Here is a 14789-nt window from a genome sequence, read left to right on the forward strand (position 1 = left end):
CATCCGGGGGTAACTGACACCTGCCCGGTGGTAACTAACACCTGCCCGGTGGTAACTGACACCCATCCGGGGGTAACTGACATGCCCGGCCGTGGCAGTTCTGCCCCGGCCACCACCTGACCGTGGCTGTTGCCTCCCAGATTTGACGATTACGACTTGAACAAAAGCCAATTTTCCGCTTGATTGAAGTCCCAGAGCATTCGGCTATTCAATGATTCATAGACACATTTCAGTAATATCCTGAGAGTCCGAAGCAGTGGCAGCGGGCACGCTCACTTTGCATTTGTGTGAAACGGGGCTAAATGTGCTGACCGGGGGTGCCGTTAGCCACAAATTGTTTGTCCAAACTCCAATCCAAACCACAAGGATGGACCAGCTATCGTCCAAAACCTGTCAAAAAATAATGTACACATATTTTCGACGAAAAAAGCAAAATATCGCTTCACTTTGGCCAATAGCCCGATTACCAATCTCCTCACTGCACTCCTTTACAAGACTCAAATCAAAGGCAAGAAAATGCTCGCGGGTAAGTGCAGTGTTTCATAGCATTTCGTGCACACGCCGCAATTCGCAATGATGTCAGCTGAGCTTGACTATCACTGAGATCGGCGGCGACAGCGTAGTCGGATGGTGAGTGGTAACGAATCGCAACTTGGTGAGCGATGAGTTTATCAGGTTCGGCTGAGACATTAACATTGATGTCATTTCTATCAATGCCATTTCTTAGAGACTGTATATGTCATAGTTCAAAAATATCGTATTTTTTGGTGTGCTCCATCAATACCTTGTTCATTTACAGAACTAAGTCATTTAAAAAAGAGCATCATCAAATAAGATAAGAAACATACTAATTTGCAACACGATATAGGCTGCCCCCCAAAATGTAAGGTATCTATACCCGTCACACCAGTTTTCAAAATGAAATCGGACAATCTTTTTAAGTTTCAAAATTCTGAAACTCTACAGACACTTTAAGTGTGGACTTCATTTTTGATTACCCTGCTCATGACTCTTGGAACCAGTGTGTTGAGAACGCTCTGCACACCAAATTTGGAAGCGATCGAGACGTTTCGCAGTACCAAACTGGCACGTTACACGTCCTGTAACACGGAAGTTATGCAATCCCCCCCCTCCCCCCAAAAAACACCGTTTTCGGAATCAGCTGTCGAGAGGACTCCCACAACGACGTCTCGCAGTATCAAGTTGGCACGTTGGGCGTTTTATAAGTCGAAAGTTAGTTGCTCAGTGCATTAGCGGGGAACATTGGTCACACAGATAAGATGGTAGAATTAGCCTTGTTCCTCGGAAAAACCAGGAGGAGTGAATTCACTTCTGCTGTTGTTTCGAGAAAGGCATGTTGCCAAAATATTAACCCTACTATACCTCCATTCTCCTGTTTTTTTTCCGAGGAATAAGGCTGATACTACGGTCTTAAGTCGAAAGCTACGCGAAATCCCATCTGAAACCCAATTACTTTTGTGATCAGCATGTTGAGACTGTAGCCCATACCAAATCTGGAAGCAATCAAGACGCCCGCAATGTCAAACTGGCATGCTCTGCGTCTTGTAACTTGGAAGGTACACAAAACCCCATCCCAAACCAGTAATCTTCAAAGTCTGTGTGACGACATGGGCCTGCGCACCAACTTTTCAAGCCATGGAGACTACCCGCAAGACTATATTGACATGTTTCGCGTTTTTTAACTCGAAAGCTACGTTAACTCTAACTCATACAAATTCCACCCCAAAACCTCTGATTATATGACTCAGCGCGTCGAGAAGGCCATGTTGGAAGCCATGGGGAGTCATGATTGCCAAAGTCGGGGGCAATCATGACGTCCCGCAATATTCCTCTGGCAGTCGGAGATCCATCCGCTGCTAGGCTGACTGACTCGCTCGCGGTATGGAAGTGAAACGCCTGACGCATGTGCACTAGAACTGTAACTGAAATTGAAGCAGGCGATCTTTGTCAGCTTCACGTGTTTAAGGCATTTCAGTTGTGTTCATGTCAAATGACGGTGGTTTGTGGAACGGAAATCTTGACGGTTTTGGCTCCAATTTTTTCATTGCATACTCGCATAAGCATCACATACAGTCTTATTCCTAGGCCTAATGTTTCCTCCTTTTGCTCACGTTATAATAAGTACATGTGCGCAACGAAACCAACCGCTTCCTGGGTCAACTTACGATTTAGTGCCGTTTTATATGGTCAAAACGTAAAAATGATCCCATCTGCCCGAAAGAAAGAAAGGAGCTCGGACAACACCGGCCGCAATACTGGTTATACTCATGGGTAAGTCTGCGAACGCATTACGTGGCTGAATATTACCATCAGGTGGCCGGAATCTGAACGGACTGGACCTTCTGTGAGAACCACAAACATTGGGAAGCCACGCGGGCGAACGCGGTGATAATAACCCAGCCGCATGCGCTCGTCCCGGTGGTCGTTACAACGGCGCCACTGCATGATCGCACCCAACCGCAACCGCTCACTTTGGTGCGCCATGCGGACGTGGGTGGCCGCACCCATTCACCCCGTGTATTCCACGACCGTCCATGACACGACCAGACCCGGTTGCCAACGCCGAAGGGAACCGAACATCGAACCAAGAAAACCCAGCTCGTGCGAAAGGTGCGCCAGAAGCGGACCACAACACCCGTCGCGCCTACCTGAGCCTCCACCCCGCCCAGGTTTCACGCCGCATCCGCCGCCCACGCAACCGGGCGTGACCGGACGCCGGCAATCAATAACCTGATCACCTCCTTGCACCTCGTGTTCCGCGTGGTGCTTCTCGTGTTCTGCTCCACCCACCGCATTTCCCTCACGCGGGTGGATCCGATCTTGCCGTTCAGCGCCTCTCCCCTCAAGCCTATTTTGTGACACTACACACCTGTGGGGGGGGGGGGGGGGGGGGGGGAGCTTAACCAGTGTGACACGAGGCATATTCGGCACCAGATTACTCCATGGTAAGGTCTGGGACTCAGGGCCCATTTCCCAACGAGGAACAAGGCCGGGGCCAGCGATTTACATCGGCTGGGGCCCCTGAGACAATGAGGGGTCCGTTTGCTGCTATTGGGACCTCAGTGTCTAACAAGGGTCCCGTATGGCAAGCAGCGCACATTCAACCTTGGTTCGGGGGACCCGCAGATAGGCCCGAAGGGCTTCACGGGGCCGGTGAGCAAGCGCTGGCTTGGAGAGCACGAAGGGCTGGTTATATGTTACATTAAGAATCCCAGCCCGCAGGAGGATTTCGGGGACCCTCAGATTTCAGCCAAAGGGCAGGCTTGTCTCGCCGCCTCGACCTACGCTGCGCCGGAGAGACAAGCCGAAACGGCTGGGAGCATCCTGGCACAATGCGGGCCTCGATTTCGGTCACAGACCATTAACACCGAACAGTCGGCTCCGCGTCGGTGTGAGCCCGGAGGACCCCTTTCCCAAGCAGGGACAAAACCGGTACCCGCAATGTACACAGGTCGCGACCCCTGCAACGAAGATGGCTCCTGTGTCGGTCGCGGGGTCGGGGTACCTAACAGGATGCTCGACAAGGGGCAGTTGTCGACAAGGGCCGGCCAGGAGAACATCCGCTGAAGAGGAACAGGGACTGAACCCGAAATATTAGGGGGCCTCAAGCGTTGATCGGGGCCCCCTGGCAATGAAAGTGATACGAGCAAGCCATGCGCCCGTCACGGCCCCCGTCGCAGAATGCGGCCCTGCATCGATCCAAACCTAATGCCCTGGCGATGGGGTCTCCGGCCTCAGGCAGCCGGCCAATGTATAATCCCTCTCAGGGCTTCCGCATAGATCACGTGACCTGCCACCGCGGCGCCAGAATGGCGGCCGATAGAACATAGATCTCTATGAACATCTGAAGCTGCTTTGAAGGAGCACCGCATGAGCTGAATAGGACGCCCCGCCCGGCAGAGACATTGTGTGTGTGCGTCGCGCGCGGATATGGCGTTGCTGACACGTGTCTAATATAAAATATAACACACATCATAATAAATAACATATATCTAAGCGTTTAAGCACTTCAGCTGCCAGAGTTTGCGCACAGGAAAGGCGAGATGGCTTTCATCCATCTAAACGTAGACCAGTCATCAGCGGCACCGTTGGTGGTTATAATGGAGACACGTGAAAAACCTTGACAAAAACTCAGACGACTGATTGACCTGCTTAACCGATCGAAGCGGGTTTGAATTATGCAGATTGCCAATGTTGGGCGAGCGGCATCCGACACACTGAGGCGCCAGAGGCCACCTGACCAACATCCTGCCGGACTGGCCCACTTTGTTTTCTAGGAGGAAGTCGTGCTCTCTCTCTCTCTCTCTCTCTCTCTCTCTCTCTCTCTCTCTCTCTCTCTCTCTCTCTCTCTCTCTCTCTCTCTCTCTCTCTCTCTCTCTCTCTCTCTCTCTCTCTCTCTCTCTCTCTCTCTCTTCCTCTCCCTCCCTCTCTGTCCGTTTCTCTCTCTATCCTCATACATAACTGATGTCTTGACGCTGCACCGTTACCATGGGAATGGTTCCACCGTTTTTGTCCGTCGACGGAGGTTTGATGGGTGTGTCTCGCTTAAGCACTGCGGGAACGTACCCTGTAACAAGGTCGGTGGCCTGCCGCCCTGAAAAATGGACCTTGTTCTATGATAACTTTTGTGAACAGCAGACGTTTGTTGCCTGCGGACCCGGTAGTCATAAATGGTCATAATGGCCACCATGGTTATAAACAACAGCAGCTTTGTTAAATCCTGCGCGGGGCGAATGGACGGCAGTACTAACAAAAACACAAGCTTTCAGGTAATTAGACTTCCGTTCCAGCAGGGCGGAAACGTTTCCGGGAAGTGTCCTAGGTGCTTGGTCTGATTCCAGTTGGTCTGACACGCCCTGACCTGACCTGACACGCCCTGACCTCCTGACATGCTGGTCGCCCTGACTTGCTTCGCGCCATGCGGGCCGACCGGGCCCATGTTGTCATGGCCACATTTGCTCACTGCCGGACCTCCTGGTCCGCCTTGCGGCACTTCTCAACCTGCCCCGTATTAATTGGTCTGTTTTCCCGCTGTCCGAACGGTGACCGCCCCGAGGCATTACGAGCGTCGCTTAATCGACACGATATCCGTCGTGTTGTTGTTGATCGATCTGTCTTCTCAATGTGTCTGATCTGCCCCGCTTAAGCGCCACATGCTAGTTGAGCTGGGTTGCCCCGAGCTTGCAAGACGGGCATCTGTTAGCACTGTTGACCTACTAGATGTGGTACACTCAGTTTTTACACCTCACAGGAGAGTGAACGAGCGACATGTGGGTCGTAGGCACACGTTTTTGTGCACCTAACGGGCGGCAACCTCTTTGCATATACCATTGTTCCCAGCGCACCTTTTGCATCCGTCGCCGAGTGTCAACGGCCGCCTGTCCTGCTAACCGATAGCCAGCAGTGGGCCGCTGCGCGGCGAGACGGTCGCTAGCTTCGCCTGTATTGGTAATGCTGGTCTCGCTTGAGAGCCCGCCCAAGCCGCACGCCGACGGGCGCGTGATGAACTCGGCGCCCGGCGGCGCGGCGACGGGCGGCGGGCGCCGAGGGTTCTCGTGTGATGACGCCGCTGCAGGGTCACCAGTGGGCCGGCCGGTCGGCCCCTCACCGCCCGCCGCGTCCCTCGCACGCATGCGGCCCGAGACACGCACAAAAACGGCCGAAGGTAATGGACGCGGAGCCGGGCTGCATTCCGGTGCAGTGGAGGCACGGTCAGAATGGGGGTCGCGGCGCAACCACGGAAGTCGGAGGGTGCGCCCGGGTGCAGCAGAGTCGGAGTCGGAGTCGGAAGTCGCGGAGTGGCAGCGGGTGATGCGGCCTCATGTTGACCCGCACGTCTCTGGCCAATCTCATATCGACAGACACTCGGGCTTCGGCCAGGGACCATTGAGACGTCATGCCGGCCTCGCCTCCCTGGTGGAGCTTCAGTGTTCTTCTACAGGGATGAATCGCAACCAAAACTTAGTCACTCTCCCACCACCCCTCTCCGAGAATGAAGCAATCATGAAACTTTCCCCGAAGCCAACAAACACTGTATTGATTGTCACTGACCGTATGTTAATGGACACGGAGAAGTTCTTCAGACAACCACGCAGCCTCATCGGCCAACATAAAACTGCGATGTCCTTCCATCGTCATCAGGCTCCCTTAGACTCTAAAAGAGTATCAGGCTCATGAGTATCAACAAGCTCGCTACTTGCCTCCTGATCTCGGCGTCAGTGCCTCGACGATGGGACATTGGAGGAAGCCACTTGCACCCGACTGTTGTTATGTAGTGGTTCCCGCGAGAAAGTCTGCTTGATCGATTCGCAGATATATGCACCCTCCAGTGATAATCCACCTGCTAATAGTAAGAAGCCAGCCAGATGTTCAGGCTGCCCATCTCCAACAGTTCGCGCATGCGCGTGTTCGCTTTTTACGTTGATTGCAGTTTAACCGCCTGACAGTTAGCTGTCATTTCACGGGCAATTCAACTAATTTCTAGTTATATGCACCTCTCCCCAGCAATTTTAAATTTGCCGCCATTTTGCATTCAATTTAACCAATTTATCCTGGTTGTATGCACCTCTCTCCAGCAATGTGTTCATTATCGGTTCGAAGGGAACCGGATGTCCTGACCGCCATCTGTGCGTCACGATATCGCTGTCATGGTGGACTTCATGAGTTTGTAAAGCACTTCATTACATTCGACGTTGAATTCCAGGCGACAAGCTCGCTGGTCAAATGCACCTGCAGTAACGCTTTGTTTATTATCGCTAGGAAAAGATCTCGATGTTTTGACCATCTCACCTGATACAGCTCCCGCTTGTACGCTTCACTGCTTTCGCCATCGCGTTTTAATGGTTAGCAGTGCAGACTTGCATAACGCATCGCGCTCAGCATCCGTGCTACGTAATTGGCTTGTTGGCCACATGCACCTCCACAGAACAGCTCGTTCGTTATCGCACGGGGATTTCCGACGTTCCGGATGCATTAACATGGAACTTGGTTTCTGTTGGCAGTGCGACATCGCTCCCGACCTCCCATGACCCACCATATCAGAGAACAGACACAGCGACAGAACGGTATCAAAGCCATGTTTTAGATACTGTCCGACTTTGCTGCCGATTTGTGACCCGATCTTGGGGCTCGGCACGCCGGACGAATCCATCCCGGTCTGAACGGTGGCAGCCAGGTCATAGAGGTCATAGAGGTCATAGAGGCCGGTCCGAACGGCTTCGGTCCCGTTGTCACACCGTCGAGCTTCTTCAACATCTGCTGCAGACTAACCTTCACCCTGATTCACGGTTTTTCATAGCGCAGACTGAGAGGGGGGGGGGGGAGCGGAGGCGATGCGACCCCCAAGCCGTTTCCAAATTAAGCAAGATGAAGCCTAGCGGAACATATTAGCGGGTTGGTCTTAACAATATCTCGCGACTGGTAACACGTTGCATGTGGCTAGGTCAGAGATTGCCCTCATGTGCCAGGTCAAAGGTAAATTTTCATGAAAACCGAACTTTTCCAGCTTTGCATGCTCACATGTATGAGACCGTGCCTTGTGGCGACACAAAATCTAAACACGGGTGTTCCTTGCTCAATTCTGAGCACACAGGTATACAGTTTCACTTGTTTTGAGTGTGTTTATGATTTAGGGATCATTAATGTGCAGTCGACTGCCGCGGACTGCATATTGTCCCTGCAGTCGGTTGTCGCGGACTGCACATTGTCCCTGCAGTCGGTTACTGCAGACTGCGCATTGTCCGTACAGTCGTTTGCCGCGGACTGCACATTGGACTGCTGCTGCCGCCCGTGCCGGCCGTAGGTCGCCGGCGGGAGATTCTGAGGAGCGCTCTGCAGCGTTCCTGAAAAAGCCGTCGCTTCTCCAGGGACACGTTTTCGGTATCGAAAACACGCACAATAGATGCCCCCCCCCCCCCCCCACATAGGCTACTGAGCACTTGGGCACGATTGAATCACATGCCGGAGAGGCATTCTCAGACAACCTTAAGGGGCTCGCATCAAATCCCCGCTCCCTCCCCACCGGGACGAGAGTTGAGCTCATTTGCATGCGGTTCGCAGGTGACTCAGTAAACAAGTTTCTTGTTGACCTCAAGCAACCGGCAGGTGCCGCCAAAGCGTCCAGCTTTTACCGCCGTGCGCACACACTAACGAACGGTCATGATTCCGCCATGCTGGCGAGAAATTGCCTTGGAGTTCGCTGAACTGATCTATAGACTTTTGACTGTGGGCTGAAGTGTCCAGTCCTATCACAGCCACGCATTTCATGGCGTTTCTCAGCATTTCTTGGCCGACATCTCCTGCACTGGCGTGGGTCATATCTGTCCGAACTTCAAGGTACAGTCCTGCCAGGCCCAAGCCGCGCCACGCCAAGCCAAGCCAGGCCAAGCCGCGCCACCCAAGCCCAAGCCAAGCCAGGCCCAAGCCACGCTGACGGCAATCAAACCCGGCTTCGGGCTCACCGCATTTTCGGCATCTAATTCTCTACTGGCGTCGGTTTCGGGCGCAACCAACAAACGGAACTGGGACTAACCGACTCGTGGCAAGTGCCACTGATAGCAGCTGCCGCGGTCAACAGCAACCACATCACCGATCACTGCCGTCCTCTTTCTCGCGCCGCCACAACTCACCTGGTTTGGCACGGCCCGACATGACAACGCGCCCGCCCTTCCCCTGCCAGCAATATATCACTCCGCACGGGGCGGCCTCTTTGCAGGCCATTTCCGCTTTCAACAATCTTGATGGACCCTGTATCTGCTTACACAATGATACAAACGGACGACACGACCCTTACTCAATCGTAGAGGGTGGTCTGAAGGGTGGCGGCGTTTTTCATGTCGATGTCCACAAACCGAAGATGTTTCGAGACGTGTAGAGCGAAAGTTGTTTCACGAGAAACATTGATAGTTGCATAAAGCGTAATGAATAAAGCCTTTGCGTACTGTTTTCGATGACCATTTTAAAGCAATGTCCTGCACTATGGAGCATAATAAAAAGGCGTTTATGGGTTATGGTTGGGCATTTAATCTCACAACCGAGCAGAACGCGCAAATCTACCCTCATGTAGGGTTCAGCTGAATTTCTTCCTTCCCACTACGTAGCAGCAGCATTGCTAATGTACACCAGTTAGGAACAATTGCAATCGGCTGGCGCAGGCTCATATTTACCGATTTAAAGAAAACAGTCATTCGCTTTCCTATTTGTCTCATCACTGCACGCTATGAAACCACCGGCTCGCCGTGTTCTAAGGAAAAAAAGTGTGTCTGATACACACCATAACGTGCACGCTTTCTGTTTACACTCTATAATTCAGTTAAAGCTCGGTTTATCAGCGCTAGGCAGGACTACATCCCAGCGTCGAGCAGCGTGCCGTCAGCAATTAATGTGGTGAGCGCGATTTTGTGCGTGACACGGTTGAGCTAGTCACTGCCGGGAAAAATCGGGTACGTCGGTATTTCGGAAATCGGAAATGTCGGCGCTTCGATACACGGCGCCCAACTCATCACGCTCTTGTTGAAACCGCTCTTCTGTTCTCGATGATATTTACATCACCGCCTGTTCCGATTTATTGCCTGCTATTTGTCGGTAAGTTATTTGTACCCAGTTATTTGTGGGCAAGTACACTGTACTTTACAAACATCAACCTTGCCTGAAAGGCTGTAATCTACCACTTTCGCGCCGCTAAAACACCACCGATTGATCAGCCAGTTGCCGTCGGCAAGTATTAACCAAACACGCCCGTGCCAAACGAACTTATTCAATTTTAGCTCAGTCATTTGTTGCGGCAAAAAATGGCGGCCATAGTGACAATATAATTCATCTCTTGAATTCCTAGCGTTCCGAATCGTTAGAGAAACCACAAGTACTGAGCGAATAATAGTTGGCAAAGTATGCAGCGCATGGACTTGTAGATGTAGCTTCTTTAAAGCAAAGGTCACTGCTGCAAGATACAGCCAGACAGATCGCTTAGTGCTTTGCGTGTGTGGGTTTTGGAGTCATCGCAGAGTGTGATAACAAAGATACATTGCAGCAGCAATGGTAAGTGGCAGCGGTGAAATTAGGGAGGTATTGTATTCGCGGTGGCAGCAAGAACGGTTTACCTAAAGCCTTTAGAGCGCGTAACAGCACTTAAACCACGGTGGAAATCTGGAGAACGAGAATGCGTTTGGTTTATACAGAAAGCTAGACATTTTGTATTCGTAAACAGGTCGTGGACTTATAACAGAAGAATGCCTCAAAGGATACTTCCGAATCATTTAGCTGCCTGCGTTGGGGGGGGGGGGGGGGGGGGCTGATCAGCTTCGACGCAGGCCTGCATGGCACGAGATCCGTGAATGTCGTGACAGCATTTATCTACGGCTCGAATTAACACTATTTCCATAATTCGCGATGGTTTTTTGAAACACATAAAGTGGAGCTCCTCGGGAATTACAACACACACGCAACCCAACATCCACACGTGTGTAAAGAGAGAAGGGAAACGGCGAGCGGTCCCCAACCGATTTCGTCAAACTTGTCAACGATTCACCCCTCATCTTGCTACCCGAAAGCTGGTCTACAAGTGAGGTGTGTTTCTCATGTCACACATACATCCCTGGTAGTCAGCACATCACACCGGAAATCCTATGGATAACGTTGAATGCATCCTGCAATAATGCACATACGCAACGTGCGCACCATGCAACAGGTCTTCGCATGCGTTTTCACGGAGCCGGCTCCGTCGCTTAGCGAAGCAAGCCTGCATGCACTTGTGAATTTCAAATTCAATAGCTATCGTACCGCATCAGATGTGTATTAACTGATTTACAACCATAGCAGTTATGCTTGATCATTAGCAAGCAATCTTATTTTCGGAGGGTTGTCTCTGTGGCATGCCCTATCAACATAATAGCATTACAACCACCAAACCGAATGGCAGGCCAAATTGGCTGAAAAACATGACATGACAGACACATCTATGGCAGATCAATAAGTCACTAACTGTGAGCATCAATCATTAGCTTCGTTTGTTTTTTTCCCTGTAGTCCTTCGTCACCATGCGTGAGATTTTCTTTTTCGAGGGACATGGAACGCCACCCCGTGTTGAACTTGGGGCAAATAGCTCCCACCCTCGCAGTCAGTGCTGAATCTGCCCCCCCCCCCCCCCCCCCGTTATTGCCCCTTTCCGTACCCCATCAAAGCCACTCGAAAGGGTTTTGTTCTCAAATCCCGGCACTAAAAATGGACTCAACACAGGAGCACTGACATATGAATCAGCTTTGCTTTTACGCCGTATGGCCAGGCTGATGCCGTCGATGATCACTGTGTTAGGGACGCGCGCTTGCAGGCAAGTAGAACTACTGATCTGAACTGGTTTTCACCACACTCACCTTCCAGCCGGTGTCGAGAACAGCGTGGTGCTCGGTCCTGACGTGCGCACGACGAGCTAGCGACTTCGGGGTCGTGCTGTTCACTTCAGTCACAGTCGAACGCGGAATAGATTATGGACGAGTTCGGTGCAACGAACTATGGGCGAGTTCGGTCACCAGCCCAGCCCAATAGGCAGGCCCCACAGACCAGCTGGAGCGAGCGGAAAGCCCGCGCTGGAAGGATGAGTGCAGTGAGACTACGCTTTAGCACGCCAGCTGAAGCTGCTGCTCAGCAAGCTTCCAGCTAAGGTAGAACTAAGCTCGTCACGAGCCCAGCAAAACCCTCTGAACGCACTTTGACCCGAGCTAAGTCCAGACTTATCTCAGCGGGCAAAGCTCACACAGCATAGCTCACACAGCACGCTCCGCTTTACGCTATCGGTTGCGCTCTTGACGCTCTCCCAGCCGGCGGCGCTGGGAGCCTGTACGCCGCGCGCGGTCGCCGCACGCTCCTCCGGGACCAGCGCCAGACTGCGCCAGCCCGCGTCACTGCCAGGCCCGGTCGGGGAACGCGCTCGCTCGGTGGCGGCGCGTATGGCTGCGGTCTGCCGATGTGGGTCGGTGCGGGGATGGTGGCGCGCCGTTGAGGGTGCAGCCTGGGTCTACAGGGTCGGAAGGAAGTCTGTGTAACAATTACAGAATTAAAAAGTGTTTTTGGGCTTGTATGTCGTAGAATGCTAAGGAGAAAGAAGAAATAGATGCGACGGTATTTTGGCCACATACCTTTAGAAAAACGAATATGAGCAATAAATTTAAAACTAAAGATTGCCTGCCGATCCCACTCGATTTTTTTACCGTTTTTAAGCAGTCAGCCACAGTTTTTACAGACCACTTACATGCCGTGGGTTTTAACAAGTAAAAATTGCCAGTCATTCATACGATATGGTGTATATCTAATTTGTGATTAAAATAGTGAAAAACGTGTTCTTGTAAACGGAGCCAGGGTAAAATAGATTTGTTATATTCCAGCGGCAATATGAGTAGGAAAAACCAACATTTACTAGTGCATATCAACATTTGGCGGGTCGAGAGAGGCGGGCAGAATCATGAATTCATGATCATCAAAAAATGTCATGATCATCATGAAATGCAATAATTATCATAAAATGTAATTGCCCTGTGAGTTGCCTGCGATCCAAATCTGCGTAAGATAACGACCTGTGGTTGGTAAATATGACCAATTTAAGCAGCAAATGTGGTAGTTGGTGGGTGTATGTTTGTAATAGTTAACTGCACGCGAAATTTGTAGTTGGGCGGCGAAATGAGGCAACATTGTGATCTATGCTAAATCTTATGCTCAAACGATGAGATTATCCAGGACACAGGGCTGGTAATTTCATTGCTGCAGGACAGAATGGCTGCTGATTCAAGGGATTACTTCAGCATTGTAGCATTCGTGGAAGTTGAAGTTTGGGTCACACATTGGAATATTCTGAACTCTGGGCTGCATTCCAATGCTGAACGTCATGTCTGTTTGGTTACATCATAACATGACTCATAACAAAGCAATTTATTTTTAAAAATTGCAGCAAATGCTGAGTGGAAGATAGTGTTGCACAGAGATATTGCAGAATAATGTTGCATCTCAAGTTCTTTTAGGGCCTTCCCCTGGGCGTTCTTCTTCAGTTTTTCATTGCCCTGAAGAGCCAATGCTGCATATGTTTCCGTCAATTATGTGTTGTCGAAATTTACCTTGGCTGCCTATTGCACTTCAGCTGCTTTGGTGACCTTTCCCGATCTAGGATCAAGAAATGGAAATGTAAGTTATAAAATGGAAGGCTTGGGAGGAAAAGGAATATGCGTGTAGCTATATTCAGCTACCAATTATATATTGTACAGTTTGTCCACTGTGAAAGCTAGGTTTTGGTCCAAAGTAATAAAGTTTAGCCTATGGTAAAACATTTGCATTCTCATTTGGCCAAAAACCTCCCGACAGTGATTCAGCGGAGCATGGTAACATAGGCCATAGGTTTTCTAGGTGATTAAGGTATTCCAGATCATTCAGAGAAGTCTTCCAGATCTACATTTCAGGGCAAGTGTGCAGTGCCAGCTCGCCCGCCATGACACTTCATGTTATACTGTCGACCGTCCTGCTTCCAAGCACAGCTATCCCAAGCAGGGTATAGTTCGCCGCCATGGCACTTAATGTTATACTGTCAACCGTCCTGCTTCCAAGCACAGCTATCCCAAGCAGGGTATAGTTCGCCGCCATGGCACTTGTCGTTATACTATCAACCGTCCTGCTTCCAAGCACAGCTATCCAAAGCAGGGGTACAGTTCTCTGTTCACCAACGGTGGTACTGACTCCAACTTGGAGGGAAGTGTCCCCCGTTCCCAACTTCACTTTGCGGCACTACGCTCCTATTCGCAAGAAACGACAAGCAGGCGTCCATGGTGGTGGACTATCTATCCACAGGGGCAAGAGACATTCTCCGAAGCACGAGATCATCGATTGTGGCTGCGACACGCAATGTGCCCGCGGACCAACGACAGAGAGCCGGCGCATTTGCTGTTCAGACACCCTGGCGGACACAGCGCCCCTGTATTCGTACAGCTGCAACAGCTTTCTGCAGACGTGCGCGACGCGCGAGGCAAAGTTGGCGCATCATGCAGTTCTGCAGCATCATGACAGGCTAACACATCCACTGTCCCAGCCTTCTGACCGGCACATCGGTTGACAACCAGGACCTCAGCATTGGAAAAAGAGACCGTACCGGCGTAGCGGTGGCGATCCTTTACGCTGGTCATGCATACCCCCGCTCGAGTACCTTGAGGACGCCTCTACTGGAGAAGCCGTCGGTTCCCGAAGCCCACTGTGTCATGCGATCTGCGAAGGCGCCATCGACTGAACGGCCGGAGTGGCAGTGGACGGCAGGCAGTAGCAATGTCACCGTGCCATCACTGCTGTGCTGGCCCTGAGGTGGCACTGCCGGCCTTGCGCGGCAGTGGCCGTCACCATCACAACTTAGCACCTAGCACAGTGCATGGTCTTACCACTGGCCCGCGTCTGAGACAGCCGGCTCTGGAAGGCTTGCGTCGCGTGAGTCCCGCACGTCAGACACAATTAAAGCTATGCGCCCTCTGTAACCACGTTGCTGGTTAGACTCAGCGGTTGCGTTACACGTGCGAAGCATGCATGTAAAAATCCGCATATGAAAATATAGCGTGTATTTGTTGCAATAACTCGCAACGCGTAGACGGCACAACCGCTGCATCTGTATAGCCCGAAGATTACAACTGTCTTGAAAAAGCCATATGTGCATATATAATGAATATCATATGCATACATATACGTATATATATATATATATATATATATATATATAGATAGATATAGATATATATATATATATATACTATATA

General features: G+C 51.1%; 1 protein-coding gene across 1 annotated transcript in view; it reads right to left on the minus strand.

The window, feature by feature from the left end:
- Positions 1-11906, minus strand: part of LOC119091983 (galactosylgalactosylxylosylprotein 3-beta-glucuronosyltransferase P) — a 28905-nt gene extending 16999 nt beyond the window's left edge. The window contains exon 1 of the mRNA XM_037214930.1: positions 11388-11906. The gene's annotated coding sequence lies outside the window, so the exon portion shown is untranslated. The remainder of the gene's footprint in view (positions 1-11387) is intronic.
- Positions 11907-14789: the final 2883 nt, after the last annotated feature.

Source organism: Pollicipes pollicipes, unplaced genomic scaffold, assembly GCF_011947565.3.
Source record: "Pollicipes pollicipes isolate AB1234 unplaced genomic scaffold, Ppol_2.1 Scaffold_1600;HRSCAF=1878_pilon_pilon_pilon, whole genome shotgun sequence".
Taxonomy (NCBI): domain Eukaryota; kingdom Metazoa; phylum Arthropoda; class Thecostraca; order Pollicipedomorpha; family Pollicipedidae; genus Pollicipes; species Pollicipes pollicipes.